The sequence below is a fragment of the Agelaius tricolor genome, unplaced genomic scaffold, assembly GCF_023055355.1.
Source record: "Agelaius tricolor isolate 1412-34295 unplaced genomic scaffold, bAgeTri1.0.p SCAF_1, whole genome shotgun sequence".
In the NCBI taxonomy this organism is placed as follows: Eukaryota; Metazoa; Chordata; class Aves; order Passeriformes; family Icteridae; genus Agelaius; species Agelaius tricolor.
This window is the reverse complement of record NW_027269261.1, coordinates 64,758,518-64,764,517: the sequence shown is the minus strand read 5'-3', so window position 1 is coordinate 64,764,517 and position 6,000 is coordinate 64,758,518. Positions and strand designations below refer to the sequence as shown.

Here is a 6,000-nt window from a genome sequence, read left to right as displayed (position 1 = left end):
CCGGTCAGATTGAAATTGGATTAAAGAAGTGATGTGGGAACATCAAAATAAATGACGGAAAATAAGAACAAAAAAGAATTCCAGTAAAGTAACAGAACAAGAATGTTATGTCTTGTCTTGACTGGATTAGTGATAAATAAAAATATTATCATTGAAAAACAGCTGATGCTGCATGGAAAAGTTTGAAAATAATTCTGTTTAGAAGCAGACCTACACAAACAATTTTTTCCCTCATTCCTGAGTGACATCATCTTTTGCGTGGGGTCAGGGGAGGCCAAACACACAAAATCTGACTTTGGGCCCTTTGGTGATGGCTGTAAAGCTAAGTTATGCTAGAATAATTGTCCCAGCTGGACTGGACGTGAGTCACCCAATTTTCATCCCAGTGCTGTGTTTTTGGTGCTGTCACTTTGATCCTTGAGTTCACTTCATGACCAGTCTTCTTAGGTCACTGTGAGCCTTGAAGACAAATATGTGTTTAGAAGTTCTTCTGAGCTGATACATGTGCATTCCACGAGCTGTGCAGTCCTAGCAATAACTTACAATCACTTATAATCAATGAAGCAAATGCCTGTGGACGGATTATTTAAAAATCAGCATTTTAAATAAGTGCCGATGAACTGCAGCTACTGAGCTGCAAAGCACACTGTGCAGGTCTGAATACAAAATACACTTTCCAAAATAAAGATACCTGAATGAACACTGTGCTCCTGCAACACACCCATTTTATGCAAGTATCCCTGTGGGCACTCAGCATATGATTATGTATTAAGAACATGTGGATATTTAAGATAAATGGGAACATACTGCAGGCAACTTGTATGACAAGTGAATATAAAAATCACAGTGTGTCAATAATTGCTCTGCAAAGAAACTCTCTGGCTTTAAACAGAGATAAAGTAACAGAGGATTCAAACCTGCTGCTTAGGTTTGTTTGTTAATTTCTCACTATTGTATTAATGTTTACATTCAAAATGCAATAATAATAATAATTATACTAATCATTGACAGTGAATTTTAACATCTTCTATGTTCAATAAAGCTGAAATAAGAAATATTTTCATACCCACTCTAAGATAGGTAACTGCAACTATGGAATCATACTTCTATCAGAAAAGATTTCAGCCTAAAGTGACCGGAGCAGAGCCCAAAAATAAATTTAACGATTAAATTACTTTTTTAACATATAGGTTAAATCTCGGCTAATTCATGCAAAAAAAAATGTAGATACTGGAAGATATCTGACTGAAAAAGTCCAATTTCATCTCCTATCAGAACCTCATAAGCTGTTACCCACAAGATCCATGTGAAAATTAACAGTGAGTTCTAAAAAGCATATAAAAATAAAAACAAGAATATATGTCATGCTATGAAAATCAGACAACCAAGGGTTTGGTTTGCCTTTTTTTTTTTAATATTTGGGGTTTTAAAGTATAATAAATATAAGTATAATAAAAGGTATATCTGAGTAGCATTAGGAGTGTGATTTCCCCTGATCTCAAAGACATTACTCACACCTTAGTCCCATTCCAGACAAAAGTGACAGCAGATGATATGATGATATGATATGGTATGATATGGTTGATATGATTATCTGCAGAAGTAGCCTGGTGAAGAAGAAAGTGGTGCTAGCTTTCTTCCAAACAGTCCACCAAGGTATCTCCACACAGGCACGAAGGAATCATTTCTACATATCAACAGGTAGTCTTTGTGCTCACTCAGCCTATGATTTTTCTGCAGAGAGTGTGGAATAAGTATATTTCCAAGAGCCTTTAATCTTTGAATAGAATTTTTGAAACAAGTAATTTCTCAGAGTTGCAGTGTAAGTTGGAAGGGGGATAGAACACCCTTAGGGAGTCAGAGCTAAGAAAAATGCACCAGAGTAGTACTTTGGCAAATGTTCCATAACACTGCAGCCAAATTAACTCACTGTTTTCTGTGCTTTCTTTCAATACAGTGCTGCTGGACATAATTCCAGACTGTTTCTTCTACTACTTTTATACAAGTTGAGTCATTTCTTGAAGGACTGATGCACAGAGACGGACAGTCTTGTTCTACTTTTTATAATCTTGAAGAAATGCTTTAAGTCTCTGTAACATGTCTTACTTGCAAATCAGTTTCCAGATTTTGTTTTCCTTTCACCTTTCTTGTAAGCCTCCCCAGCTGAGTTCACCCTTCATTCTTTGCCAAAGTCTCTCTGCCCAGAGACTGTGCTCCCATGATCACACTGCTAACACTGTGACCAGAAGCTAAGCATCAGCAAAAGCTGTCATTCAGCTCTGAACCTCAGCCCTTTCCACTGGAGTGAAGTTTTCTTTGGCTATCCAAAAATGAAGTCCCTATTTCCTTAAAGTGAAATTGCAGCAGAGGAAATAGCGCACTCCATCAGTCTGCATATGAGTGACTGAAAAAAAAGCAATGAACATCTTGAATATTATGTCCCACACTGTAATAAGACAAATAGAAGGTGGAACTTTAATTGGCAGAGGTGAAGTTACATTTATTATGGAAATTAGGATATATATATTATAAAATGTAAATATGCCTATGGCTTTCTCTTCTTGATCATTTTGGGAAAAACTATGTCATACCATATTTGCCATGAAGAACTAGTTTTATCCACCCTTTCATTCACTCTCTCTGCCCTCTCTTCCTTTCATTTCAACTGATTGCTGAAGTATCAGGGTTAATAAATCTTCTCTTCAGTTCACACAGTTGTCCTGTTGTCCAGTATCCAGGAAGTAGCACAAAGCAGGATTTTGCCAAGTCACGATATCCTCACATCGTGTGAGTGGAAGAGTTTCCTGGATAAGCAAAGTTGCATTACTAGATCTCCCAAACTTTAAGCTTAGCAACAGCTTTGTCCCAGAGAAAATTATTCAGCTTGAGCTTCTCTAATGAATAATGCAGGGGGACTTGGAGTACTAGAACAATCTTCTTGCCATTTATGGATGCTAAGTTACCCAAGACAAAAAGCAAGATGCTAGTTTTGTAAACAGCTATTCTTTGGTAAACATTTTGGAATGCTTCCTTTTTCCACCCAGAAGTGAAGAAATCTTCATTGTGCCTGTAAAACTAAAACAGCCTTCGCACAGAAAATCTGTGTTAACCCCCTTCACAGAAAGAGCCAGAACAACTTTGAGTTGTGCTTTGAATTGGGAAATAAAAGAAAAAAAGGATATTCTTGGATTTTATCTCCAGGGCAATATTTTGTCAGCATGCTAAGTCACTGCATACCCGACTACAGTTTTCCTGATCAAATGGTGATAAGGCAAGGAGAGAGCACCAAATCATGACATGAAATTCGCTGAAATTAATCAGACTCTGGACATAAGGTCTTGCTTTAAATAGGCTGAGATTCTTTTTCTGGGATCTGCCACATGAGGAGCTGTGTCCTGAAGCCATAATACTTTACTTGCTGCTCTTTCTTTCAGTCTGCATTGAAACTCAGAGCAGCCCAGTCTCCTTGGCAATAGGAGCACAGAGATAGGTAGAGTGTGTCACTGAGAAAAGACACATTCACCCTTGCCTCAGAGAATCAAGATCATCTCAGAAAGAGATGAAATCATGTAAGCCATGGTTTTTTCACCCAGACTTCTATTTGACTGGAGTGTATTTCTGAGTGTGGAGTAGGGCACACTGCAGGGGTGTTCCATGGTTTAGCATTCACTGTTCCTAATCCTGAATAAAAAGCTTACTTTGAACAGCCCTCATACTAAAATTTCATGCACCACTTCCAGAGTGTTGGCAAAGCTACACTAGTTTTTAGGGAACTGATGCCAGCATTCCTGTCTAGAAACATCCTGAGCCATAAATTAACTAACAAGTTCATATTGTTGCCTGTACAATTTCTTTTCTCTACCGATTTTGGCTGTGCCACCAAATTACTGGAATGTTCTGACAGGACGTCCAGTACACTGCAAGTGTAACATTCAACACAGTGCAAGAAGAACTGGTCTCAAGAGATGTCAGAGCAGCTGTTACACCCCAGCACTGTTTCAGTTTATAGGAAAACTTATGTCTGGCAGGGCATTCTGAACCCTTTCAGGACATGTGCTAAGCACTTAGAGAACATCTAGCCTTGGGCAGTGTGACACATGTGCTTCATTGCTTGTGACTCGGTGGGTGGGGTTAATCCTGATCTACAACTTGATTCTGCACCCGTGTTTTTTCCTTTGTATATTTGATTTTTACAAGCTGGTCATTCAAGTCAGAGGAGAAAAAGGCACAGCATTATCCTTGACAGGCATTTTTTAAAGAGTCTGTCCCTTTGCTGGTAGACTTTCTAGGCATGGAGATATTTTTCAACTTTGCCACCTACAGTAAGGTTCACCTCAGGATTTTGTAGGTTCTCAGGCTTCTCTCAGGTTACTGAATTCTTCAATTTATCTTGTAGGCAGCTCTGTATAATTAATATAGCTAGAAAAACCTGGTTTAAACTCATTTGCACCACAGTTAATCCAAAAGGACTTTTAAGAACTGGGAATGAGAGATCTTTTTCAACTTAAAAAAAGATGGAAAGTTCTAGGAATGGATTTTCTTAATTTTTCTATTCCTTTTTGGCAAATGCAAGACTTACCTAAATCAATCCATCAAGAATTTCAAGCTTCAATACTGTTTTTCTGGACACAGCACAAAGGAAGCTTGTTCCTCAAATAGCTTTGAACATCTTTTCCCATGAATAAAGACTCCTTTCAAGTATCTCAAACTACTACTCCAAAAATCACACACCAAAACCAGCTAAATGCATAGAAAATTCTGAATAGTTGGAAAATCTGACTTTATACTTTTTTTGCTTTTTGTTGGGTTTTTTAATTGCAAATTGATCGTGTGAGTTCAGAAACTCTAGATGTGTGGGTCTTTGAGTATTGGGACCATAAGCTCCAAGGCGTTCACCAATAAATATCTGGGGTCTATAATATGCAGTCTAGTATCAGATTAAGTGGGAGAATCACTGTCAGTGATCTCTGAATCAAGAACTTATAAGGGATCAAAAACTTACTGTCTCTGTCTGGGCCCAAAATCAATAAAAACTATCCAGGAAACTCAGCTTTAAAGACAAAATTTGCAGTATCACTTCCTTTTAAGACTGTAAAAAATACAGCATACAGGGTGTCTGTACATAGCAGTGCAAACACACAAAAAATAATTATTTAATATTCAAAAGGAAAAAATATTTCTAATTCCTACACTTTCTGGACAAGGAGATATTTCAAGGAGCATGTGTCCTTCTTGTTACTTTTGTTACAAAATGTTCAGTTTGTACACCAACAATTGCTCAGCTCTACCCACAGCAAGCACCAGAAAACTCTTCCTGTTCTGAAGCAATACCATCAACCAGTTTCATTCAGTTGAGCTGACCAAACAGAAGGGTGTAGTCATGTCCCAAACAGCGAACTAATGGAGAATTAAAGAATGATTCCATCAAAATAAATTAATGAAAATCATACTTCAATATGTAGAGTAACTCATCTTCCGCAGCAGAGATGCTGAGTGATGTTGGTTAACCCTTGTGGGCAGCTCAGCCCCACACAGCCACTCAGTTTCCAGGGAAGCAGGGCATTTTCATGGGTAATGGATACCTGGGAAGGCAAACTCCAAACATCGCCTCCTCCATCTTTCCCCAGCTTTATATGCTGAGCATGATACCAAATGTTATGGGATGTTCCTGTGGTCAGTTGGGCTCAGCTTTCCCAGCTGTGCTCCACCCCAGCTCCTTGTGCACACCCAGCCTCCTGGCTGGTGGGGCAGGTGAAGAGGCAGAACAGGCAGCTCTCTGCCAGCACTACTCAGAGGTAGCTGATACATCCCTCTATTACCAACACTGTTTCCAGCATAAATCAAAAACCACAGCCCTGTACCAGCACCTATAAAGAAAATAACTCTGTTTCAGCCAAAATCAGTACAGGTGAGCAATGAACATTCCTAGCTATTGAGCTACTGCATCACAAAAAGCTATGTTGCAAGTGCTGGGAAGGGAAAAATCACTCCCTCTAAAAG

The 6,000-nt window shown here is 38.7% G+C and overlaps 1 long non-coding RNA gene across 1 annotated transcript in view; it reads right to left on the bottom strand.

Moving 5' to 3' along the window:
• Positions 1–2,628: 2,628 nt before the first annotated feature.
• LOC139594964 (uncharacterized) overlaps positions 2,629–6,000 on the bottom strand; it is a 134,904-nt gene continuing 131,532 nt past the window's right edge. The window contains exon 6 of the long non-coding RNA XR_011680798.1: positions 2,629–2,804. This is a non-coding gene — a long non-coding RNA (uncharacterized lncRNA). The remainder of the gene's footprint in view (positions 2,805–6,000) is intronic.